Source organism: Rousettus aegyptiacus, unplaced genomic scaffold (assembly GCF_014176215.1).
Source record: "Rousettus aegyptiacus isolate mRouAeg1 unplaced genomic scaffold, mRouAeg1.p scaffold_m13_p_12, whole genome shotgun sequence".
NCBI lineage: Eukaryota > Metazoa > Chordata > Mammalia > Chiroptera > Pteropodidae > Rousettus > Rousettus aegyptiacus.
This window is the reverse complement of record NW_023416287.1, coordinates 18,854,909-18,882,307: the sequence shown is the minus strand read 5'-3', so window position 1 is coordinate 18,882,307 and position 27,399 is coordinate 18,854,909. Positions and strand designations below refer to the sequence as shown.

Sequence of the window (27,399 nt, the reverse complement as noted above, 5' to 3'; positions counted from 1 at the left end):
TTTAATTGGCATGCCATCTCTTTTTTTATATGTTAGTAGAAGTTCTTTATATATTCCAATTACAAGTCCTTTGACAGATATAAGTTGTAAATATTTTCTCCCAGTCTGTGGCTTACCTTTCACTTTCTTAATCATCTCAGTTGATGAGCTCATAGGCTGACTCTTGCTTATTATGGAATATTTGTTGCACATTTTGTAATTTTTAAATCACATTATATAATGTTTAAATCACATATAATTTTAAACCACATTATGTAATTTTAAAATTATATAATTTTTAAATTATATTTTATATTTTTTTAAGAACTCATCTTTGGCAGGGCTTTATCTGTGTGAATTTGATGTGATCTGGGTTCAGGTTGTCCCCTCTAGAGGTTTAGTATTTGCTCATGTCAAATGCCTCCATGTAGGACCAATTTTTTACTTTAATGTTTTGGCTAAAAACATGACCCCCTCAAGAATCACATTTGTGTAAATTTGATCCTCAAACCCACCTGAGGGTGGGCCTATAATTAAAATTCTTGAGGGAGACTTTTTTTTCATGCAGAGCAAGGCTAAAACAGATATACTTCTGTTATTTTTCCATGATGGTGGAAAAACTCCAGTTCATTCTTTGACTGAAGGCCCCAGTTTTTCCTAGGCATCCTGCTTTCTTTTCTGTCCATGTGTTTTTTTAAAACACCACATCTTTGATTACCAAAGCAAACAACCATTCCACTCCATCTTTGGATCAATTCATGTTTATCCTATAGTTGTAGCTTTTTATTTTTAGTCCCTGGACTTAAAAAAAAAAAAAAAAAAAGGGAAAAAAAGGTCCCTGAACTTTTGCTTTCTTAGGATTTCAAATTTGCATTTAAAAATAATGTTCGTGGTATTTTCATCAGCAGTTAAAGATGTTTTGCACCATAGGTTTTTTAGAAAATCTAGACTCAATATTGCTGGAAATACAACACTAAACATTTCCATATCAACGTATTCTTTTTCTCATTTCTTCATAGTCCCTTGGGAGAAAATATGTAATAAAGATGTGAGGGCCTCTTGAGTCAACACAGACTTACTTGGAGTCTGGAAAGTCAAAATAGTGTCGCATAACTCACTTCATTGAGCTGCTGCTTAATCCTTAAAGATTTTGTTAACATTTGGTTTTGCTTAATTTTGCCGACATCCTCTTTTTCTCAGAAATGGGCATTATGAGGGTTATGATGGCTTCTTGAACATCAAATAGCTCTTAAAAGTAAAAGTGTGATGAATTGCATGTGAATGAATAAAACAAGGATTATATTTCCCTTGAAATACCTATGGATTTAATAATTAGCAGGAAAGTTCTTCATAATTTAAAAAAAATTAAAATAATGTTTGAGATGTTAGAGAAATGCAAAATTTTGCTTGATTGTACTTTCTCAGCTTATCGATTTCCTCTGAAACTGATGTCTCAGCCAAAGACTAAATAGTCCCAATCAGGAAGTGAAAAAGTCTGGCAGTTTCTGGCATATAGTAAGCATTTAAGAAATTTTAGTTTAATCTCTATTTTTCAAATGTTTCAAATACCCCTACACTGATTTTGATGGAAGAAACTTCTTTCATACCTGCCCTCAGGAGTTCACAGTCCAGTAGAGGAGTCAATGTGCAAACAAATGAAAGCAATAGACTGTGCAGGTATGGTTCAGAGAAAAGGAGGGGTTAGTACATTTGTCCCAAAGCAATCTAGAAAGACAATGCAGATGATGCTTGACCTAAGCCCTAAAAGAAGAGTTGTTTACTTGCTAGACTATTATGGGCAAAGGGACAACATGTGTAAAGACTCAGGCAGGAAAACAGCTTGGAACTTTTAGGGAACTACAATTGAAAGGGGTACAATGAGAGACATGACTGCAGGAACAGTTAGAGGTCCTACTGAAGAGGAATTGGGTACAAAGAATTTTGGGGTTTTATTCTGAAAGATCAGTATTTTGATTATTATTATAGCAGTTCAACGCTCACATTACATATTTTTTATTATTACATTTATCAAGGCATAATTTATGTATAATAAAATGCACCTATTTTAAGTGTACATCTTGGTGACTTGACAAATTTATACATCTGTGTAACCACCATCACTAATGTTTAGAATTTTCCTATTACCTTAAGAAGTTCCCTTGTGTCTCCTTCTCAGTCTACCCTCCCTCCAAATATACCTAGTCAACCACTATAGAGTTCTGTCATTATAAATTAGATATGTCTTTTCTAAACTTTTAATTAAATAGAATCATATAGTACATACTTTTGAATTAAAATATAGTTAATATAAATATTATGTTTCAGGTGTACACCATAGTCATTCAACATTTACGTACCTAACAAAGTGATCACTATAATAAGTCTAATAACTATCTGACACAGCTCAAAGTTACTACAATATTATTGACTATTTTCCTATGCTTTACATTCCTGAAATTTATTAATTTTATAACTGTAAATTTGCACCTCTTATTCCCTTTCACATTTTTCACCCTTCTACTCACCCTCTTCTCTTCTGGCAACCATCAATTTGTTTTCTATGTCTATGAGTCTGCTTCTGTTGTGTTTTGTTTTATTTGTTTTTTAGATTTCATATACATGTAAATTTTTATGGTATTTATCTTTCTTTATCTGACTTATTTCACTTAGCATTTTACCTTCTAGGTCTATCTGTGTTGTCTCAGGTGGCAGGATTTTATTCTTTTTTATGGCTGAGTAATATTCCATTGTGTATATATACCACATCTTCTTTATCCATTCATCTATCATTTGGGTTGCTTCCATATCTTGGCTATTGTAAATAATGCTGTAATGAACATAGGTGTGCATTTATCTTTTCAAATTAATGTTTTCATTTTCTTTGGATAGATATTCAGAAATGGAATTGCTGTGTCATGTGGTGGTTCTATTTTTAATTTTTCTGTACTGGCTGCACCAGTTGTAATCCCACCAATAGTACATGAGGGTTCTCTTTTCTCCACATCCTTGCCAACATTTCTTATTTATTGTTTTCTTGATAATAGCCAATCTGATAGATGTGAGGTGATATCTCATTGGGCTTTTGATTTACATTTTCCTGATGATTAGTGATGTTGAGCATCTTTTCATGTGTCTGCTGGCCATCTGTGTGTCTTTGGAAAAATATCTATTCAGGTTCTCTACCCACTTCTAAATTAAATTTTTTTTTTTTGGATGTTGAATTGTATGAGTTCTTTATATATTTTGGCTATTAACCCCTTGCTGAATGTGTCATTTGCAAATATCTTCTCCCATTCAGCGTGCTGTCTTTTCATTTTGTTGGTGGTTTCTTTCACTGTACAAAAGCTTTTCATATAGTACATACTCTTGCATATGGCTTCTTTTGCTCAACATGATGTTTTGAGGTTCATCTATGTTATGGTGTATAACAGTAGTTCTTTTTTTTTTTTATTGCTGAGGTTTCATTAGATTTCTTTCTATACCACACTTTGTTTATCTAGTCACCTTTTGGTGAACATTTGATTCATTTCCAGTTCCTAGCTATTATTAAAGCTGCTATAAACATGTGTGTACAAGTCTATGTCAGCACTCACTTTAACATGTGTTGTAGTGAATAAATTTGTCTGGAAAGATCTCCCCACTACTACTAGCAAAAATATCTGTGAATTGCTGAGAATGGAAGGAGGGCAGCATGAAGAATTTGTCTTAGGCTGGGACAGTCATAGTACCTCGTTTCCTTGCAACAGTAATTGGTTCAAGGAGCAGGCATGTGATCAAAGATTAGAGTCTTTTCCCAGAAGAAAGAAAATCTTTTTTCCCACATGGGTTGCTAGATTGGGACTATGTAAGCTTGAAGCTGCAATATCTTTCTTCCTTGGTGTCATAGAAGAAGCCCTTCTATGGTAGTAGAGAATAAGAACAATGCATAGGGGTAAATGGGGATGGGGGATGAGAGAAAGAGAATCCTTACCTTCTCCAGGAATTACTTATGCCTGATAGGAACACCCACATTTAGACAGAATTGGGAATTCAAAGGGTTAGTCCTGAGAAGAATGGGGAGAAAGTAGTCTGGCAGAGGATATAATATGTTTGTAGCCTTGAGACAGGAAAAGAGTACATCATAGCAGGCTCGTGTGGCAGATCTAGGGAGTTTGGTTTAAGCAAAGCTCAATAAAAAAGATGTTTTTGTTTGTTTTGTTTTTCCTCGTTTATGGTGACTAATTGCTAAGTGTCAGGTATAGTCAAGGCTGAAATAACTGCTAACAGTTGATACAGAGCTATTCCTGAGAACAGGGCTAACTCTGTCCCTGGTGAGGACAAAGAGATTTGGGGGGGGAGTGGGGGGAGGGAATCTAGCATAAACTTTAGTATATCATCATAGATGGACTACTTAAAATTTAAATATTTGGGTTTTTCTTGACATCACCACCTCTGTCGCGATTTCCTAGACCAAGCACCTTGGTGCCACCTTTGACTCTTCTGTCATTTGTCAAGAACAATAGATTTCCACTTCTGCAGTTTACCTCCAATGAGTTTTCTCTGGTCCATTCTTATGGTCACTGACTACACCAGGCTCTCTCAGTTCCCTGGCTCCAGCTTCATCCAACTTAATCCATCCTTCTGGTTACTGCTGTGTTAATCTTCCTTGAGTACTGTTCTAATTCTGCCCCTTCCTTAGCTCTGAGCCTTTATAAGCGAATTCCCATAAAGCAGATTAACCCTTACACCTCAGAAAGCATCACCCTTAAGAGTACCTCAACCTTTGTTCTTATTTTGTCTGGAGTACTTCTCCTATGCTCCACTCATTTTCTGGCTATTCCAATCCTACAGTCTTCCAGTGCGTGAAGGCATTCTTTTATTCATTCATTCAATAAACATTTGTTGAGTGTCTGTTATGTTTGGGGTACTGTGCTAGGTACTAGAGATATACAATTAGCAAGATAGATAAAGTCCCCACCCTCTTCGAGCCCACATTTTCACAGAAGGATGGTAAAGTTTCAATCAAAGCCCTTCAAGCTGAAAGGCTCCATTTGAAATTTGATTGGGAAGCTTGTAGGCCACAAGGTACTCGTCATTGGTCTAGAGTAAAGAGAAATAGGTTAAAGAGGTTAGGAACAGTTTGTGGAAGGCCTTGAATACCAGGTTAATGAGTTTTAAACACAGTTTAGAAACATATAGTTCAGATTCTAAAAAACCACCAGCTTTCTTTATACTTAGCCTTCTTCAACAAAGCTAGAAAAGCTGTTACCTATTAATCTTTACACTTGGTGACCAACTAATGACCTACACCTGAGGTTGCTTCTTTTAATTATTGACTTTTAGCCAGCTTTTGTAACTTTACACCTTTTTTTTTTCTTCCTAATAGTAAGATTGGAGGCAAAAGAAATGTCAGCAACCAGAAAGTCAAGCCATAAAATTCCATATTTACCTTCTTCCCAGGCAGACCGAAGTGGAACCTCTGAAACGTTCCCTGGAACCACTGGGGTCAGAGGAACACATGTCTTCCCAGTCTTCTCTGTATCTTTTGGCTTCTGTGCTTTCTCTGACATGAGCAAACTATTCCAGGCCCCTGCCAGCCACTCCTCTGAAGGAAAAGCCACGAAAAGCTCTTCCGCATGCCCTTTCCTGTGCTCTGCCCACGTCTTCCAGGTGGTCAGTTTGGTGCTACTTTCATTAACATGTAGTGATGTGTTTATACCATAATCCTTCTTAGCTAACATCCTGTAACAATACCTCTTTCCCACCTGAATTACCTAGACTGTTAGTAAGGAGATTTTAAAAAGAGCCTTGTTGGTGAATTTCTACATCTTTTTAAAGAGCTGCAGCTTTTCTACCAGGGAGAAAACTAGTACCAGCTTCCAGAGAAGAAGTTTAAATCTTATAGAATCTAATACATCAGGAGAAAGGAATATGGTCTGCACTTTGAAGTGTTTTGTTTCTAGGCCTTCCATGACTTTCTTAGAATCTTTAATCCATCTACATCTCCTCTCCAAAGCAGATGTCTGTTAAAAAGAAGAGGGATAGCACAAAGACATTTTTCCAATGTTAATTCCCAGATGTAAGCTGCCCAGAATGATGAAGTGCAGTTCTGCTGTCAAGTTCCAGGGCAATCATATTCTTTCTCTTAACACGTGCTTTTATGCAGTTTTAGCAAAAGAAGTCTAAATTTAGGAACAGGTGACAAAATTCCATCCTTTCTACTACTGCTTCTCTTCTTGTGCTTAAATGACCTTATGCACCCAAACATACATGACCTGTGTATGGGTTGTGACTAATTCTATTCTGTCTGAGGCTAGGATAGTTAAAATATAACTGGGTTTAAGGTTTTATCCTAACTGGTATTTACTCTAATATTTGCGTGAAGATGATGATAAGAACAACAAAATGGATAGCTCTGTGTTTCCTAGGTGAAATGAGGAGGTATTTTTAGAAAAAGTTTTAAAAAGACTTAAAAAAAAAGGACGGAGTATAGTGAAAACAGATGTGCCAAACTGTATGACAGGGAAGGAAATAGCTAGTTTGGACCTTGTTTCAGGCAGATTTCAAAGTGGTGCCTTATTAGTTGAAATTCAAGAGGCTCTGAAGAGGGCATTTTAAACCCACAGTTATGAATGTCAGTGGAACATAGTTTGGGAAGTTGCTAGTTCTATTGTGACTAGAAGAGTTATATATGGAAATTCTGGTATTGGTTGGGAGTGAACAGGATGTCATTTAGAAATAACTGTAAAAGTATAATGTGTTTATAAACCCATGCCAAGCCGATGTGTCTGTGTTCATAATTAATTATCCATGGGTTAAGTAATATTGCTATAATGAAAAAGAAGACCTAAATCTAGCTTCTAGAGATGAAAAATTTAATATTGGATATGAAAAATATACTGGATGTGATTAACAGCAGAAGGAATTATCAGTTAAAATTATTTTTACTTAATAACAGCCCAACAGTCTGGGAAGTCTGTTGTCAGGTAGCTGTATGTAGAAACTAAAGAGAAATTATCTTTATTTTCAGAAGTCAGGAAAGTTTATTTTCAATACAAGGTGTTGCTGATTGTTGATATTTTTGTTTTTGGCTTCATTTAATTTTTAGCTCATTAAAGTTTATGAAAAATTTTGATTAATGATTATGTTTAGAGAGAAGACTGTTAAAAAGATGTTATTTAGTACTAACAATACTAATATGCCTGAGAGTTGCTGTGCTTTCTGGATGCCTTAATATGTGACAATTTCTTTTACAAATGAATATCGAACTTGTCCTACTTCCATGCAAAAAGATAGGTGCTCTTTTTTGATAACTGCCAGAAAATAAAATCACTCAGAGTATGTATATATTGGCTGCAAACGATTAGGCATAATTTTACACATATTCAGAGACTGTCCACATAGGTATTATGGTCTGCATGCAGAAACCAGTGGACATTCACTGGCAATTGGCTTGTGGAATATACCTGTGTGGAGGGAGAAGACATAGAATAGGGCTTTATAAGTTAATAAAGTTAGGTTTAAGACCAGCTGTATTACAGTAAAAACATGATTTCACTAAATTATATTTAAACTAATTGGATTGAAGGTCATAAAAAATGTTATTAACTTCTTGAAATCCTATGTCCCGCTTTAATTTTCTGCATATGAGAGAATTTGAGAGCCCATATGAGCTAGTCCTAATTTCATTCATTTATTCAGAAACATTTACTAAGTACCTGCTATATACCAGTCATCATGCCAGGTGCTAGAGATACAGAGACAAATAAAACAACCCCTGCCATTAGTAAGCTCCCAGTCAAGCAGTGATTCTGAAGTGGGAATGGAGAAGGCATTTACCTTTATGAAGACATACTGTAGTTTTCAAGGACTAATTATCAAAGCACTACCCTATCCACCCTGATTCTGATTGTGTGGGAGAATGGTTTTTCTCTCTGATGGGAATGTGCTGCCCATGGAGACCCACTACCAAAATGCCAAGGAAAACGAGGAGTGCAAAGGAGCCAGTGGTTTGCCAATGCAGAGGTTGAAGGTGACATTATGGGAAGCATTTTCAAAAGAGTAGTGAGGGACGGTTATGAGACATATCACAAAGGGTTGAGGAAACAATGGGATGTGCAGAGGAGAGGCAATTGGGGAAAGCTGGACTAGAAAAGGAAATAGAGTGGAACTTAAAAGGGGAGCGGTAGGGAAAGGGAGTAAAGAATAAATAGAAAAGACAAGACTGTGCAGCTTAGCCAAAGTGTCTTATTTCCACAAAGAAGGTTAAGTATAGCAGAGAGAGAAAAGATGGGGCAAGAAGGTGTGACCAGGAGGTCTAGTGAAAGGGTAAGCCTTGTACAGGGGGAGGAAATCTTATTTCAGTGAGGTTGAAAGAAGGGAGAAGTAGAGATAGAGCTTAGGGGAGTTAACTAGTCGGAGGTTCTGTTTTGTTCTTAAAAATAGGAGGCAAAGTCATCTGCTGCAAATTAAGTGGGCAGGGTAATTGAAGAGAGAGGAAAGGATTGTGATAACTACTCATATTCAAAATGATGTACTCTGATCTGAAGACCATCTGCTGAAGACTTGAAAACAGAGTAGAAAATTTGGAGAAAAGATATCCTAATAGCCTTCCTTTTCTTTTACAAAATGCCATGTGCCTAGATTCTCTGTATGGATCCCTACCTTAGATTTTGGGCATGGGGTTTTCTCTGTGAGGAAACCTGAAAAAGCTGGTATGTATGAGAGCAAAGGAGGAAGGCAAAACGTGAAGAGAGTACAAGAGCAGTTTACGTATAATTCAGAAATACTGGGAAAGTAATTAAAATAGTCAAAAACTCTGTGTTTTCCTGAAATCCTAGTTTGAACCTTAATTGTGCACAGTGGGTCAGATGTATTCTAAACGTATCCAGTGATAAATTTTTTTTGGAAATTTACCTCTGGAGCAGTGGGAGAGATCTATAGTTAACATATGCAGTCATTTTGGAGAGCAGTGGTACTCTCTCCAGGGGTGTTATTTTAAACTCAAAGCAAAATGTTTGGTAACAAGTAACTATCTGTAATGAAGAACATCTTAATTTCAAAGTATCACTTAAAATGAAACAGACATTCTATTATAGCATTTCTCAGAGTGTGGTCTGAAGAACAATTGCATCCGAAGGCAGGGATTGGAGACAGGTGAGGGAGGAACAGATTGTTAGCTTTGGAGTTTCAGGTATCCCATGTTATACCTACTAAATTAGAATCTCTGGGTGGTACCTGAAATCTAAATATTTTACAGATGTTTCAGGTGATTTTTAAAAGCTTGTATTATGCAAAATGTCAATCCTATACAAAAGTATAGAGAGTAGTGCCATGAATCCCATTGTACCTACTATCACACAACTTTAACAACATATTGTTTTCTATAGCCCCTACTACTAGAATATTTTGAAGTAAGTTCTATTATTTATTATTATTATTATTTATCCATCATTGTTTTATCTATAATATTTTAGTATTTATCTATAAAGGATATATACTTTTTTAAAAAGTATAATCACAAACGATTATCATGCTAGCTAATTCTTGGTTACGCTGAATATCTGTCTACTTCAATCATTGAAAAATTATGCAGTTATACCCTACATTTCCACCTAAGGTTCCAAGGTTGTATGTATCACACTGATAAATCATTTTTCCCAAAGGCTCAAAATTTTGTTTATACAATGGCAGATAGGTATTTTAAATCATGAATGGGTGGTGAATTTTATTTAATTCTTTTGGATATATATTGAGATGGTTATACAGTTTTGAATTATGTTAATAAAGTTTCTAATGCTGAACCATTCCTGTGATAAAAATCCTTGATTGTAAAATCGAATTGAATTTGTTAATTTTTATTTGGGATTTTTGTGACTATGTTTATGGATGAGCTTGGCCCATAATTTTTTTCTTCTCTTACTGTCCTTGCTGGATTTTAGCATCAAGGGTATGCAAGTCTCAAACTAGCATGATTTATCAACACGTTTTAACAGCTTTTAGTCACCATCATTTCTTGCACTTCCTTATCTCCTTCCTGGTTCATTTTTATTCTGGTTTGAGTACATTCCTTAATAGTTCTTTCAGCAAGAATGTTTTGGTGGTAAATGTATAAGTCTCTGTAGGTCTTTAAATAAATTTATTCTTTTACTCCTAAACTATAATTTGTCTAGGTATAGACACAGGTCACTTTGTTTATGGAATCCTCTAGATTTCACCAGTTCTGAGCCCACTTTTACGTTAATTTCTCAGTTTAACATTACTGAACTACATAAGTAGTATGACTTTGAACCACATGATTAATTTATGCATGCTTTGAGTTCTAGTTTCTCTCCAGCATCCCTTTTCTATCAGTGGTCCTAGGTAATATACTGTATTTTCCTTGTAAATCTAAGACACCAAAAATAAAGAGATAAGTGTGCAGCCACTTTAGACACAGTTTGACTGTTCTTCAAAATATTAAATACAGAATTATCACATGAACCAGCAATTCTGTGCCCGGGTATCTACGAAAGAGAATTGAAAATGTATGTCAACACAAAAACTTGTACATGAACATTCATAACAGCTTTGTTTATAATAGCCAAAAAGTAGAAAAATTCTAAATGTCCATAACTGAAGAATGTATAAACAAAATATGGTATATTTTATACAATGGAATATTGTTTAGCCATAAAAGGAAATGAAGTACTGATACATGCTGTAATATAGATGAACCTTGAAAACATTATAGTAGGTGAAAGTAGCCAGACACAAAAGATCACATAGTATATGATTTCATTTATATGAAATATACAGAATAGGCAAATCTAGAGAAACCAAAATTAGAGTGGTGGTTGTCTAGGGCTGGGGAGTGGATGGGAGGGTGGGGAATGAGAATCACTGTTAATAGGTATAAAGTTTTTTGGGGGGGTGATGAAGATATTCTAAAACTAGATTATGGTTAATTGTTGCAAAACTCTGTAGGTATACTGAAAACCATTGAAATGTACACTTTAAACTGGTGAACATTATGATAGGTAAATTACATCTCAATAAGGCTGTTTAGAAAAAAAAAAAAGAGCTAGAGTGGGGGTCAGGAAACTTTTTCTGTAAAGGGCCAGAGAATAAATATTTTAGACTTTGTACCATATGGTCTCTAGTCAAAACCACTCAGCCGCTATAGCATTAAAACAGCTATGCACGATATACAAATGGTTGAGCAAGACTACATTCTAATAAAACTTTATTTACAGAAAGAGGTGGTGGGCAGATTTGGCCTGTGGACTGTGGTTTGCTAACACCTAAACTAGAGTGGTAAGACAGAGCTAAAGCTATGGAGATATTGGAACAATCTGGCTTCAGTTTGGGCTTCAACTTTTTTTTTTTTTTAATCACTCTGATAATTATTTCTAGCACTCAGGGATTTCTTTTTGTGGTTTTAGAAATCAAACATGTAATTTAAAATGTATTTTTGTATTTTATCCAGTATTTCTGTGTGCTTAGAGAGGGCGAGAGGACTTCCTGCCTCATCTTAGACTGCCACATTTACCAAAAGTTCCATGTATGCTAAGCCCATCTTCCTCTTACTACTCCTCCACTCCCTCAATGTAATGGCCTTTCAGGAAGCCATTTACTCTGCCCCTAAACCTTCACAGGGCTGACAACTTCTTGTCATTCAAGTGAAATATCATTTAGGCCTTCCTAGACTATGCAATCTAATTTGTTCCTCCTCACCCCTACAGTCTCTCCCACTACCTTGTTTTATATTTTCATAGCAGAGTCATTAGGCAGGTGACTGTTTCTGCCTGAGCTCTGGATAAGTGCTTTCCTTTCGGGATTGTGTTCATGTGTGGGCAGTGCTATCTAGGCCTTAAGTTTTCACCACTGTGTTTACTGCTTTGAGAGGCTTTGGCTTCTGTTTGGTATTATAGGTTCTTGGATATTTATTACTGCTTAAGGAAAATTTCTCCATTTCTGGTCCTCGAACAGTTTTTCTCTTCTTGTCTTTGAGTACAGTCAAAAATTTAAATACTTACACACACACACACATACATACACACATATGTACATGTATATGTATGTATGTATGTATGCATATATATATATATACACTATATAGATATAGAATTTTATCTATTATTTTAGGAGTTTATAGCAGAAGAGAAGGGGTTGCAATATGTGGTAAATCTGACAATGACACAGAGGTCACAGACTTTTTAAAAAAGAAATGAAGTGATGCCCATAGCTTTCATTGATCTTTTTCAACAAGTTACATGAATTTCTTGATGAATTATAAGAATCAGGCTTGTCTAGGAAAAACAATGAGCCTTCCTTGTCTTCCAGTGAGCTGATTAGGGTTCACTAAAATAGACAATCTGTTTTTATGGCCTTTTACCCTACAGACAGATTCAAATAGCTGCTCCTAGCTGCACTCTACCACTATTTGATCCATCTCCTGTCATCATCTGTGAACATTATCAGTCTTTTCTTTACCTCTGCTCCCTAACTCACAACCTTCCAGCATGCAGGCCCACAACATAACAGCTGATTTCTTGCTTTAATTGCCTTCTTTTGGGGTCTGGGGGCCAGGAGTTAGATAGGAGTTGGCAAGCAAAGTACTAATGAATTGTGCCCAAGTGAAGTAAGTGGTCCATTTTAATAGGGCCACCTTTGTGAACTACTACTCTAAATAGCTTTATGTAGGTGCCCTAAAAGTAAATTGCCTTCCCTATCTCAAACAGAAAATGCAGCTCTAACCACATGTCCTTTTATTATGTAACTATATCCTATCATACTACATTGATAAAATACAAATGTGGCACAAATTGGAAGATGAGAAGCTGAATTATTCTGAAGAGCAGGTCTGCTTTGATCTATTTCTTAGTTAATAACCACATTTGGTTCAATAAATATTTTTGAATGCTTACTGTGACCAGCTTATAGTGCTAGGTATTAAACTACTATTACAGAAAGACCCCCAAAACAGTTATTTAAACAAGATCTGACACTCATACAGCAATCTGGAAGGTAAGTATTCCAGCAGGGCAATGGATATTGAGGGATGAAAGCATCTCTGCTGTACCAACCTTGTGGTGAGCCCAGAGGCAGAGCCACATTTGTGGATCCTGAAACATACAAATTTGGAGGTCCTCTTTAAGTAAAAGAATCTAGAATTATAAAAAATTACAAAATTAAGTATAGGACCTGAGCTATGAGAATCCCTAAAGTGAAAGTTTAGCTTTTCAGTAAATCCAACTTTGTAGGCTTCTGCCCTCCAGGCAAGATTTGCCTCAAAAAGATTGAGACCTGTATATGTTAGTGTATTATAGTATTGTTGATGACTAAGTAATCAGAAACAATTTCAGACTATTTTGGTATATTAAGAGCTATGGATAGTCATGAAAGGTTGAGAAAGGGAGAGAGGAATGTTTGTTGGAGTTATCCATAAAGGTTTCATACAGAAGGTATAGTCAGACTCCAAAGGATGGGAAGGACTTGGAAAGACAGAATGAAGGGAGGAGGCTATTCCTGGTGAGGGATGCACATACACAAAGTCCTGAAGGCAGAAATGAACAGAGCGTTTGATAAATTAGACTTAATATTGGGGAACAAGATTAGTCAGAGACAAATGATAAACTGTCCTGATGAGATGCCAGAGTAAGACTTTTAGATTTGAACAGATAAGATAGAACAGGGGTTGGCAAACTACAGTCAGCTGGCAGGTGGAATATGACCCACCTTCTGTTTTTGTAAATAAAGTTTTATTGGAACACAGCCATGCCTACTTTACATATTTCTGTGGCTGCTTTCCAGCAAAAACGGAGTTGACCAGTTGCCACAGAGACCTTATGGCCCACAAAGCCTTAACGGAAAGTTTGTCGGTCCCTGAGATAGACAGTAAATAAAAGTGAGATTTTAGAGAAAGGCTTAATCTACCAGTTTAAGACTGTAAACTAAGACTGATCTAAGATTTAGAATGTTTTCAGACACTTTCACATCGAAAAGATGAGAATCTTAGGTAAAAGAACAGAGAACATAAAATCCTCTAATAAGGACAAGAATAAAGTTTTTTTGAAGACCTTTTTTTATTTTTTATTCTGACATATTTGCAGATTCTTAAATAAAGCTCAAGGCAGATTTACAAAACTTTAATTGAAATATTTTCTTAGTTTACAGAGAGTATACCTTAAGGAATAATTTAGGTTGAAATAAATCTCATTGTCTTGCTTAAACAGCTCTTGAGGCATTATTTGTTTTAGTTTTTTTTTTTTCTTGGTGTTCTTTTGTTTCTGAATCTTTTGTTTCACAAAGCAGGTGGGGCCAATTATGTTCCATGCAATTAAAACCGAATAGTTTGTTCCAAGTAGCTCTTTAATGCAGCTGTTTCTCCTTAATCTTGGGCATTTTTTATGATACTATTTTCCCTCCTAAGTAAAGCTCTCTCATTCTGTGGTGGAGATATCTGCAAATTAACATTCCAAGTAAGCTTTTTGTGGGGTTCAAACTTTTCTGAACAGTATCTTCTCCCCTATGTCGACAGCCCAGGACCTCCTTCTGGTTCAATAAAGTGTTGTTTTTATATTCATTTTTTTTTTTAATTTCACCCATGTACATGCAGTAGAAGAGGGAATTGTATCTAGGAAATAAAAATGTAACACTTCAGAAGATGACAAAATGTTCCCCCTAAAAAATTACTTTTACTTATTGACATCTATGCTCCAAATTCCTACATTTTCACAATCATTTAACATTTACTGAAATCTTATGATGTGCACATCAATGGAGACTCAAATTGGAATAAGACCTGCTTCCTGCCCTCTTTAGATACTTAACCTTTTGCTCTCAGGACCTCTTTACACCCTGAAAAATTTGAGGCTCCCAAAGAACTTTTGTTTATGTGAGTTTTATCTATTAATATTTACCTTATTAGAAATTGAAAATGGGAAAATATTTAAATATTTATTTAAAAATAACAATATGCCTATAACAACATAAATACTATAGTTTTATGAAAACCACATTTTCTAAAACAAAAAGTTGTGAAAAGGGGCCAAAATTAGCCAGGATAACCACATTTCTCAGGTTTTTAAAACCTGAGTTTCAGTATACTGAATACTTTTCTTAAGGTACACATAATCTCCTTTAAAATTCTCCCATCTTGAGAAACCTACAGCAAAAGAATAAATGCATTCAGACCCAGCAAGGCCTATCAAGATAGTCTTAAGGAGGCATTTTCATAGCATATGTAAACAGAGAAACATCAACTTGATGACTTTACATTTTACATACTTTGGCAATATTACAAAACTTGGAATGTGAATTTTAGGATAGTTTAGATGGAAGAATTTATAAATAGACCGTTGAATGACCAGAAGTTTGCTTTCACCATAGGTTCAGACATTTGGTGTATGTGCTTGGCTGAGGAGCCAATGGGGCGAAGCTACCATCTGTGGGATTATGACTGAACGCCTCTAAGTCAGAATCCCGCCCAGGCGGAACGATACGGCAGCTCCATGGAGCCTGGGTGGGCCTCAGATAGTGGTTCCCCCACCCCCATGCCAGCTGCCTGGAGCTTACAACACGGCCCAGCGTGCTCCACTGTGGGTCCAGACAGGAGTCCACTGGGAGAGCCCCTCCTCCAGGGAAAACGGGCCTTCCCCTCGCCCCTCAGACACTGCAGGTTTGTGGGGAACCTGGTGCTAAACCATTCGTAGACGACCTGCTTCTGGGTCGGGGTTTCGTACGTAGCAGAGCAGCTCCCTCGCTGCGATCTATTGAAAGTCAGCCCTCGACACAAGGGTTTGTCCATCTCTTCCCCTACACCACCGCAGTAGGGGGCGGGGAAGAAAATGTTTACTTTCCAGTAATAGTAGGGTCGGATAGTTTTATGAGAAGACCAAGTTTATCTGTGCCATTAAACACAAATATTACAGTTTTATTCATGATTGCAAAATCTTGGAAGTAACCAAGATGCTAAAAAAATATATATATAAAAATGAAAAGATTAGATTCCGTAAATCTCTTTAATGTTTGGCTTAATAAAAGACAACTGGATTCTCATGTCCGCTTATGCATTTAACCTGTTGTGTTATCACATGTCATCTAGCATCTAGAAAATTCCACCTTGAGAAAATCAGAGTGAAAAAGGCAAATAACGTTTTAGTAGTATTTTGAAAATAGTTTTGACCTCATATACCCACTGAAAGGAGGGACCCCAAGGGGTCCTTGGATTATACTTTGAGAGCCCTTGTTCTATGATGAGAAAAGGGATCTATATATGAAAAAGAAAATGACAAAATAGGCAGCATATTTCAAGTGACAGATTTCAGAGTAGGCAGCTAGGAAAGGGATAAGGAAGGAGTAAAAGGCTTTGGGAATAAAGTAGAATTTGAGCTTGGCTTTGAAGGAATCATAGGGTTAACATGTGGAGATCTTCAAGAGAGCTTTTTAAGTAATTGAATAAAGGTACCAAAATTAGCAGCTGTATGCAGGAGGCAATAAGGAAACCAATCAGTTGAAGAGAGGATTCATGTAACAGTAACCATAAGAAAGCTGAAGTGGTAATATTAGTATCTGATAAAGTAAACTTCAGGACAAAAAAGCGTTCATTACCAGAGGTAAAGAGGAACATTTGCTAATGTATAAAAAAATGGTCTGTTCAGTAATCGAAACATCATTGTGTTGGCAGAAAAACAGATACACTGACCGATGGAACAGAATTGAGAACCCAGAAATAAACCCACATACATGTGGGCAAATAATTTTCAACAAAGGAGCCAAAAACATACAGTAGAGAAAAGAAAGCTTCTTCAATAAATGGTGCCACATGCAAAAGAATAAAACTAGACTGCTGTCTGTCATCATACACCAAAATTAACTCAAAATGGATCAAAGACCTAAATATAAGACCTGAAACAATAAATTGCATAGAAGAAAACATAGGTACTAAACTCATGGACCTTGGTTTTAGAGAGGATGTTATGAATTTGACCTCAAAGGCAAGAGAAGTCAAAGCAAAAATAAATGAATGGGACTATATCAAACTAAAAAGCTTCTTCACAGCAAAAGAAACCATCAACAAAACAAAGGGGCAACCAGCTGAATGGGAGAAGATATTTTCAAGCAACACCTTTGATAAAGGACTAATATACAAAATATGTAAAGAACTCATACAACTCAACATCAACAACAACAACAAAAAGACAATCGAATTAAAAAATGAGCAGAGGACCTGAACAGACACTTCGTCCTAGAAGATGTACAAATGGCCAGCCGATATATGAAAAGATGTTCAACTTCACTAGCTATTAGAGAAATGCAAATAAAAACCACAATGAGATACTACCTCACACCTGTAAGAATGGCTGTCCTCAATAAGACAAGTAATAACAAGTGTTGGAGAGGCTATGGGGAAAAGAAACTCTCATACACTGCTGGTGGGAATGTAAATTGGTACAGCTAGTATGGAAAACAGTATAGAGGTTCCTCAAAAATTAAGACTAGAATTACTTTATGACCCAACAATTTCTCTTCTGGGTATCTATCCCAAAAATCCGCTGTTTATTCATAAAAAGATATGTACCCCAATGTTCGTTGCAGCGCTATTCATGATAGCCAAGACATGGAAACAACTGAAGTGTCCTTCGTTAGATAATTGGATAAAGAAGCTGTGGTACATATGTATAGTGGAATATTACTCAGCCATAAGAAGAGATGAAATTCTGCCATTTGTGGCAACATGGATGGATCTTGCTAAGCAAAATAAGTCAAACAGAAAAAAATTGAGAACCATGTGATTTCATTCATATGTGGATATAAAACTAAAAGCAAAAAATGAGCAAGACAGACAAAAGTTCATAGACACAGACAACAACATAGTAGTTACCAGAGTGAAAGGCAGGGGGAGGTAGAATAGGGTAAAGAAGGTCAAACGCATGATAATAGTAGGAGATTTGACTTTGGCTGGCAAACACACAATGCAATATACAGCTGCTGTATTATTGAATTGTACACTTGCAACCTACATAACTATTAGCCAACATCACTCCAATAAATTTAATTTAAAAATATAAAAAAGGATCTATTCGTCAAAAAGACTACAGTTTTAAATGTGTACTCATAGAATTACAAAGTAAAACTTGCCTATGAATGGAAAAAGTAAACAAACATACAATTACAGTCGGAATTCTCAACACTTTTCTCTTGGTAATAGAACAAGTAGTCACAAAATCAGTAAAAAAAAAAAAAAAAAAAAAAAAAACAATGTAAACCACTGTATCTAATTGCCATTTCTTGAACTCTCCACCCAAAACTGAAGAATACACATTCTTTTCAAGTACATTTGGAATATTCATTAATATAGTCTATATGCTAGACCAAAAAATAAATATCAACATATTTAAAAAGTTTGAAACAATACAGAGTATGCTATCTTACCTATTAACTTACCATAATATAATCACATTAGTGAAAAGTTGTCTGGGAAAAATCTCCAAATATTTTGAAATGAAGCAAATATACCCATTACTAATGCATGGGTCAAAGGGGAAATCAAAAGAAATCAGAAAATATTTTGAAAGGAATGATGATTAAAACCACATATCAAAATTTATTGGATGTAGTTATGGTAGCCTTTAAAGAGAAACTTATACTTCTAAAAATCAAAAGAAATCAGAAAATATTTTGAAAGGAATGATGATTGGAACCACATATCAAAATTTATGGGATGTAGTTATGGTAGTCTTTAAAGAGAAATTTATACTTTTAAGTGCTAATATTAAAAAAAGAATATTTAAAACCAAATGATCTAAGCTTCCACATTAAGGAGCTAGAAAAAAAGAGCAAATTAAACAGTAAGCAAAAAGGGAGACATTATAAATGTAAGAATGGAAATCAGTGAACTAGAATATGGACAAAAATTTGAAAAAATAGCAAAATAAGAAGTTAGGTCTTTGAAAGACTAACAATTGATAGCCTCTAGCTAAACTGATTAAGAAAAGAAGAAAATCTCAAATTACTAGAATTAGGAATAAAAAGAGGATATCACTACAGACCCCACTGAATAATAACCAAAATAAAAAAAACTCACTGGTGGGCTCAATAGTAGAATGGAGTTATCAGGGGACAGTGTCTGTGTACTTGAAGATAGATCAATATAAATTATTCAGTCTGAGCAATAGAGAAGAAAAGATTTTTAAAAATAAGCAGAGCCTCAGGGGACAATACCAAGAGGTCTAACATTGTGTTAGAATTTCAGAAAAAGAAGAGAAAGAGTGCAGTATAGAAAACGTGTTTGAAGAAGTAATAGCTAAGAATTTCCCAATTTTGGTGAAAGACATATTCATCTATCAATCAAGAAGCTCAGCCAACTTCAAACAGAAAAAAAAAAAAATCATGATATGTACTTCATAATCAGACAGACAAAAAATACTGAAAGCAAACAGTAAAAATATTACTTACAGAACTATGATTTGAATGGCTGTAAGTTCTCATCAGAAACTATGGAGGCCAAAAGGAAATGAAATAACATTTTTAATGTGCTAAATGAATGTCAGTACAAGATTATATATCCAGAGAAAATATCCTTGAAAAAGGAAGGTGAAATAAATATATTCTCAAATGAAGGTCTTCTCAAAAAGGACTGCTAAAGGAAGTTCTTCAAAGAGAAGGCAAATGATACCAAAAGGAAATTGAGAACATTGGGAGCAGAGGAAGAGCAACAGAAATGGTAACTATCTGGGTAAATATAATAGACCATTCTTCTCTGAATTTTTTAAAGTGTTTGAAAGCAAAAATTACATTGCCTGAGTTTCCTGTGTATGTGAATGTAACTACATCAGAAAGCAGGGAGAGTAAAGGGACTAATATGATGGTAAGGTTTCTACAATAAATAGGTAAACTCCAACTGGAAGTAGACTGAAAAGTTAAGTGTGTATAGTATAATCCCTATAGCGAACACACACACACACACACACACACACACACACACACACTGCACTTTACGGTAAAAGTTTTTAAAAGTCCATAGTAGATAAAATGGGATACTAGAAAAATTCAAATAACTCCAAAGAAGGCAGGAAAGGCGAAATAAGACACAAAAAGAGAGGAGACAAGTAGAAAACAGATAATAAAATGGTAGACAATCCAAACACATTAATTATTATATCAAATGTAGAGGTTTAAATGTACCAATTCAAACACAGAAATTGTCGGAATGGATTTTTTGAAATGGCATAACTATATGCTATTTACAAAACTCATTTCCAATATAATGATACAGCTAGGTTTAAACTAAAAGGATGGAAAAAAAAGATATAACATGCAAACCAAAATAAATCTGAATAGTTATATTAATATCAGACAAAGTATTATTTGAAGAAATAATAGCTAAGAGCTATAAAGTCTCAGAACAAAGAAAACTATCCGGGATAAAGAAGGGCATTACATAATGATACAAGGGTCAGTTTACTAAAAATATGTAATAATCCTAAATGTGTATACCCTAAACAGAAGTGTCAAAATACATGAAGTAAGACTGTTGCTTAAAAGGAAAAATAGATAAATCGACAATTATAGTTGGAGTTTCAATTCTCCTCCCTCGGCAATTGATAGAACTACTAGACAAAAAATTAGCATATAGGAAAACTCAACCAAATGGATCTCATTGACATTTATGGAATACTCCATCCAACAACAGCAAAATACACATTTTTTTTTCAACTGTACATGGAAACAATTATCAGGCATACATAGAAGTTGTAATCAATAAAGACCATATGCTAGGTTATAAAGTTATCCTTAACAAAGTTAAAAGATTTTAAATCATGCAAAGTATGTTATCCGACCATAATAGAATTAGGCTAGAAATCAAAACCAGAAAGATAACAGGAAAATCTCCAAACATTTGGATATTAAACAACATGTTTCTAAATAATCAAAAGGTCAAAGAGTAAGTCTCAAGTGAAATTATAAAATATTTGGAACTGAACAAAAATGATAGTACAACAAATTTTCTACAGCCATGCCACCCTGAGCAAGCCTGATCCTGTCTGATCTCAGAAGCTGAGCAGCGCCGGGCCTGGTTAGTACTTGGATGGGAGACCACCTAGGAAGACCAGGTGCTGCAGGTGAAAAAATAAAAAATAAAGAATTGTAAGCTGACAAGGTCCTTGCAATCTGCGAGGTCAACCAAGGGTTGCCTTACCTAAAAAAAAAAGAAAAGATAGCACAACAAATCAAGCTAAAGCAGTGCTTAGAGGAAAATTTATAGCATCAATGCTTATATTAGAAAAGAAAAAAAGTCTCATATGAATAATGTAAGCTTGCACCTTAAGAAATTGGAGAACTATACCCAGGGCAAGCAGAAGGAAGGAAAGAATAACAATAAGAGCAGAAATCAATGAAATTGAAAACAGAAAAAATAATTAAGGAAAACAAAAGCCAGTCTTTTTCAAAGATCAATAAAACTGATAAACTTCTAGCAAGACTGATAAAAAAAAAAGGGAGAAGATACAAATTACCAGTGTCAGTAATGAAAACAATTACACACTTTTAAAAGGTAATAAAAATTACAGACATTTAAAAGATAATAAGGGAACACTCTGAACAACTCTATGCATATAAACTTGACGATTTAGATGAACTAATTCCTTGAAAACTATAAAACTCACTGAAAATGAAATAAACTCATTTTTAAACTATTAAATACATTGAATTCATAGTTTATAACCTACAAGAAAAGGAATCTCCTGTCCCAGATGTTTCAGCTTATATACTATGGTGATGGGAAAAAAATGAATGGTTGCCAGGGGTTAGTTAGGAATGAGGGCAGGGTGAAGAGTATGACTACAAAGGACAGCATGAGGGAAGTTTGGGGGATGCTGGAACTGTTCTGTATTCTGTTTGTGGTGGTGATTGCATGAATCTATACATGTATGCAAATGAACTGTACAGACAAAAAGTCAATTTTACCATACGTTTACTGATAATTCTTTTTTGTAGAACCAGGACTCTTGGGGCAAATCACTGATTCCAGAGCTGGGACACAGGAGATACAAGACAAGCCTGGAACATCATTTATTCTATAAAGTAAGGAATTACTAAAAATAAGAATGGGTACATGTCTTGAAGGCAAAGGAGCCAACCTGAAGAAATTTCTACTGACTCTATCTGGATATTTTAGCACCAGAATAATTAAGGACTGTAATAAATTATAAACCATTAAAATAGGAAAATATGAATTCCAACTTATAAATAGATAGATAGATAGATAGATAGATAGATAGATAGATAGATAGATAAAGGGAGAGGGGAAGACTGTTGCTTGGAATAGAATGTCTAATGTTTATTGCTAAATGTAAAGGGAATGCTGAAGTTGTGAAATTATCATTTTGTAACCCTCATAACAAAGATTGGTTCAAGCGAGAATATCAATGAATATTAAAGCTAGTAGCAAATTTTTATGAGATGCAGTATATTTGCATGACCTTAGAGTATGTCCCAATAGATGGCTTATTGGTTGCCAGGGAAAAATTATAACTCTACAGTGGAGAAATCAGACAACTGGTCCAGGTGATCATAATTAACATCACTGATAAGGGGCAGACGGATATCATGTGCCTCTAAATATTAAACCCTGAAGAGAACAGACAACATTTATGTAGTACTTCGATCAGAAATGTATAATATGAATCTAATTATGAGAAACATCAGACAAACCTAAAATGTTTCCATATTTTTTCATGTTCTGTTACTTAAAATATCAGTGTCGTAAAAGACGAAGGCTATAAAATTTTCAAGATTAAAGAAGACTAAAGAGAAATGAAAACCAAATGCAATGCCTGATCATGGACTGGATCTTGTGGTAGAGGGGGAGAAATTCAATAGTGGACATATCGTGTCAATTAACAAAATCAGATGCAATAGACTAGAGTATTATATCAATGCTAAATTTGCTGAAGTTGATCAATGTTGTGTGGTTAGGTAATAGGATATCCTTAATAGGAAATACAGACTGAAGTATTTGGAGGTAAAGGGCCATGATGTTTTCAACTTTTTCTTAAATCATTCAGAAAAAAAAGCTATATGTGTGTGCACACTTGTGTGTATTAAAAAAGACAGGCAATGAAAATGATAAAGCAAATGGATAAAAATGTTAACGAGGGAGTGACGTCAGAATTATGGCAGTGTGAGGGAAGGTTCCTTTGATCTCTCTCCTTGAAATTACAAGTTGAACAGCTATAATCAATCAAGGATTTCTAGACTAACACACAAATACTTCTTAGAGATCTGCACATTGGAACATCTGAAGGTGGGTGAGTTGGGCAAACTGGAAGAGGGAAGGGAGAAGAGCAGGAATGGGTACTGGCCTGGAGCTCACTGTGGGACTCGGGGAGAGAGGGAGGAATCAGGTTGCTTCATGCACGCTCTGTAGCCCCAAACATTCATCCCTGAATGATCATCATATACTATGGCTGAACGCAGTGATCAATCTATAGAGGTAGAGACCAAAATACAGAAGCGTGACAGCTGTGTTCTAGCAGCCATCATTGTCAGGCAGAAAACAAAGCCACTGAAAGTGACAACCTCCTCCTAACCTCCTAGAACTTGCTTTCCTGCACCCTCCCAGAGCTAGCAGTAGACCCCAGAAGAAACTCTCAGTGAGTGTCCGACTACAGAGCAGAGTATCTACAGCCCAGAGAACTGAAGAGTCAGCTTTTGAGAGGCAGACACACACTGCAGCTACTCCTAGTGACTGAGTGAAGATATAGAGGCGCGACAGTTAGGGTCTGGCTGTCGCCATTACTGGGAGGAAAGCAAAGCAGCAAATACACCAGTGTCCTCTCCCAACCCACCCTGCTCCAGCCCATCGAGGCTGATTCCAGCATAGGCACCTGGGATACCTCAAGCAGCACAACATTGCATCTGGCTGCTGGGGCAGCTCCAGGCCTTATCACATTCTCCCACAGGAGTGGAGCCCTGAAGCTAATGCAACCTGGTCACAGAGGAGACACTAGTGAGTATCCCCTGGGAATAAAGGGCAATTTTTGCCTGCACACATCCAGGAGGCCTGGGCAATGCAGGAGGCTTGTGTGCCACCTACTGGAAAACAAAAGAAAAACCTCTTATCAACCTGCTGAAGAGGTATCATCACCCTTAATAAAAAAGCAGAGTTCATTCCCATAAATGCCTAGGAGGAGAAAAAAAATCCATCAAATACCACGAACAACTAAGGTAACCAGGCAGCTCAGAAAGAAAATGAAATTCTCCAGAAAATAAACTTAAAGATATGGAAATATGTAATTTAAATTACAGAGAATTCAAGATTGCAGTTCTGAAAAAATAAGATGCAAGAAAACACAGATAGGCAGTTTAATGAACTCAGAAATATAATCAGCAAACAAAAGGAATACTTTATCAAAGAGTTTGAAACTTTTAAAACAGAACCAAATAGAGATTCTGGAGCTGAAGAACTCAATAAAAGAGATGAAGAATGAAATAGTGTAGGAAATAGAACTGACCAGATGGATGAAAGAATTAGTGATATTGAAGACAGAAATCTTGAAATGACACAGATGGAAAAAGAGACTTGAGAGTGAAAAAAAATGAAAGAACTCTACAAGGACTATCTGACGTCATCGGAAAGAGCAATATAACAATAAGGGGTATACCTGAAGGAGAAGAGAGTAAGGAACAAAGAGTCTATTTAAACAAATAGTTGATGAGAACTTCCTAAACCTATGGAAAGAACTGGAGCCTTAAATCCAAGAACCAAAAAGAATGCCTGATTATCTCAATCCAAAAAAGCCTTCTCTAAGGCACATTATATTAAAATTGTCAAAAACTGATGACCAAGAAAGATTTCTCAAGGCAGCTAGGAAAAAGAAAACAGTAACCTATAAAGGAAATCCCATTAGATTATCATCAGAATTTTCAGTAGAAACTGCAAGCAAGGAGGGTGTGGAATCAAATATTGAAACTATTGAAAGAGAGAAATTATCAGCCAGGAATAATATATCTAGCAAAGTTATCCTTTAGATATAAAGGAGAAATGAAAACCTTTCCAGACATACAGAAGCTGAGGGAATTTTTCCACTACAAGGCCTGCATTGCAGGAAATACTGAAGGGGGTTATTCTACCTAAAACAAAATATAAATGGACTGAACTCACCAATAAAAAGGCATAGAGTAGCAGATTGGATTGGAAAACAAAATCCAACCATATGCTGCCTTCAAGAGACACATCTCACCTGCAAGGACAAATATATCCCATATATGAGTGAAATCTTATGTAGAACTTAAAACTGAAAGCAACAAACAAACATGATAATCAGCAGATATTTTCAAAAGTCTGTAGTTTCCATTTCAGGGGGAGAAGGGAGGTGGATAAAAGTAAAGGGGGTCAAATATATGGTGACGGAAGGAAATTTAACTTCGGGTGGTAAACACACAAAGCAGTACACATATGACGTATTATTGTACACTTGAAACCTATATGATTCTATTAACCAATGTCACCCCAATAAATTTAATAAAAAGAATATCTAATGCAAATGAGAAACCTGTGATTGGATTATGTAGTCAGCCTTCAGATTCTTGGGAGAAGGATCGATTTCTTTGTTTTACCCCTGTTGGAGGACAAACAACCATGCCACATATGCAGGTTAGGTTCTCAGAATGCCCAGGGATATGAATGGATATTCACTGCATGATCTCCAGATCATTCTTATGTCTGTCAAAAAATGTATGCAGCAACAAGAGCAACTCTGGAAAAGGAGTTTGGAGGTGGCCACATTAAAGATGAAGTATTTAGAACAGTAAAGGAAGATGTATCATTACATGATTTTAAAAAATATTTGCTATCACAAACTTCTCCTACCCCATTGACTACAGCTGAGGAAAAATTACAACAGATTAAAATTACCAAGGTACAAATTGACATGGATGTGGACACTAAGCATCAAATGCTTCAAGGAATAGCATTTCCTATTTCTTAAGAAGATTTTCAGGTTTTGGAAAGTTGAATAACAGCTCAACTATGTGCAATTGAAATTAGATATAAAAAAATGAAAATGTAATTTTGGCCAACACGGCAAATACAGAACTAAAACATTCTCGAAGAGGATTCCCAAGGATTCAGCACATTACTATTTCTTTCTGTATAAACATTTCCATAAAGGAGACTATTTAGAGTCCATAGTTTTTGTTTATTCAATGACTGGATACACATGCAGGGTAAGAGAAGAGAACCGATGTTGTGTTCCAGTTGCAAGAGCCCTCTGCTAGAAATTAGACAACTACAAATGGATATCATTAGAAAGATCGAGATAGGCAGTGGGGGGGATGGGCCGACTGTAGACTTCCTTTATGAAGAGGTACACCCAAGCAGCAGGCACATAAGCAAAGTTTTGCAAAACCAAAAGGTCCTGCAGGAAAGAGAGGAATCTGAAGTCTAATTAGAGGTTCAGCTGAAACTAAAGCCACTACTGATTAATATATTAAGTATTACAATACTACTTTTTTTAAAGTCCAGATTTCAGTACAGGAGACCTGAAATGATTCCATGTTGATAGATAGTAGGAAAAACATTGTACCTTTTGAAAAATAGCACTTTTTACTTCTGTGTATTTTTAAAATAAAGAAGTCTCGTGATTTCTATTTTTGAGTTAAAGCTAGAAAAGAGTTCAACATAGTGATGTCTAATTTTGTCACACTGTTTTCCTAGAGTAATGATTCCATATTTCACATAATTCTTAAACTTTTATACAGTTGGGCTAATTCTAGAAAGTCTAATGTCTAAAAGTAAGATATACTTCTTATTACTCTTTAGTGAGACTTCGAATTCTTTTCTTTGAGAGAAAAAGACTTTGAAATATTCATACTCTTAATATGTTAAGGGTCAGGTTAGATTATTTTCTAAGCTGAAAATTTAGTGTGCCTAAGAAGAGGTGGAAAGTTACTTACTCTGAGGAGTACTGCTAACTCTCAGACTGTGGGATCATGTCTACAACTTTTAGAAACTGCTTTATTGCAGCAGTCTTCTGTTTGACTTTTTGGTTTTTTAAAGGACATTAACATTTCAGAAGGTCAGCTTACTCTGAAACTTTAAAGGTACAAGATACTTTCTGTACTGCAGGATTTCTGTTGAATTGAACGACACGTTTAAACAGCTTTAGTAAATTCTCTTTATAGTGCTTTAAAAATTTTCTATTTCAAAAGTAAGTCATTCTATTATAAGTAGTGATGCCAAATATTTATGTTCAGTTGAATATTAAATTAATATTATTCAAAAGCAAACAAAACTAAAGTCACTGTCAAAAGTTTCAAACATCAAGATTGATTTCGCTACAAGACCATATGTTTATAGGCAAATTTTGTTCTTTATCACTTTTGAGCAAATATTTAGATTTAGTAAAATTATTCTAAAGTCCTAGTACTTACCAGCCTAACACAGATAAGCAC

General features: G+C 35.5%; 2 pseudogenes; both read left to right on the top strand.

Annotated features, from left to right (window-relative positions):
* LOC107519473 overlaps positions 1-26,431 on the top strand; it is a 41,928-nt pseudogene extending 15,497 nt beyond the window's left edge.
* On the top strand, positions 20,950-21,068 carry LOC118610436 (annotated as a pseudogene).
* Positions 26,432-27,399: the final 968 nt, after the last annotated feature.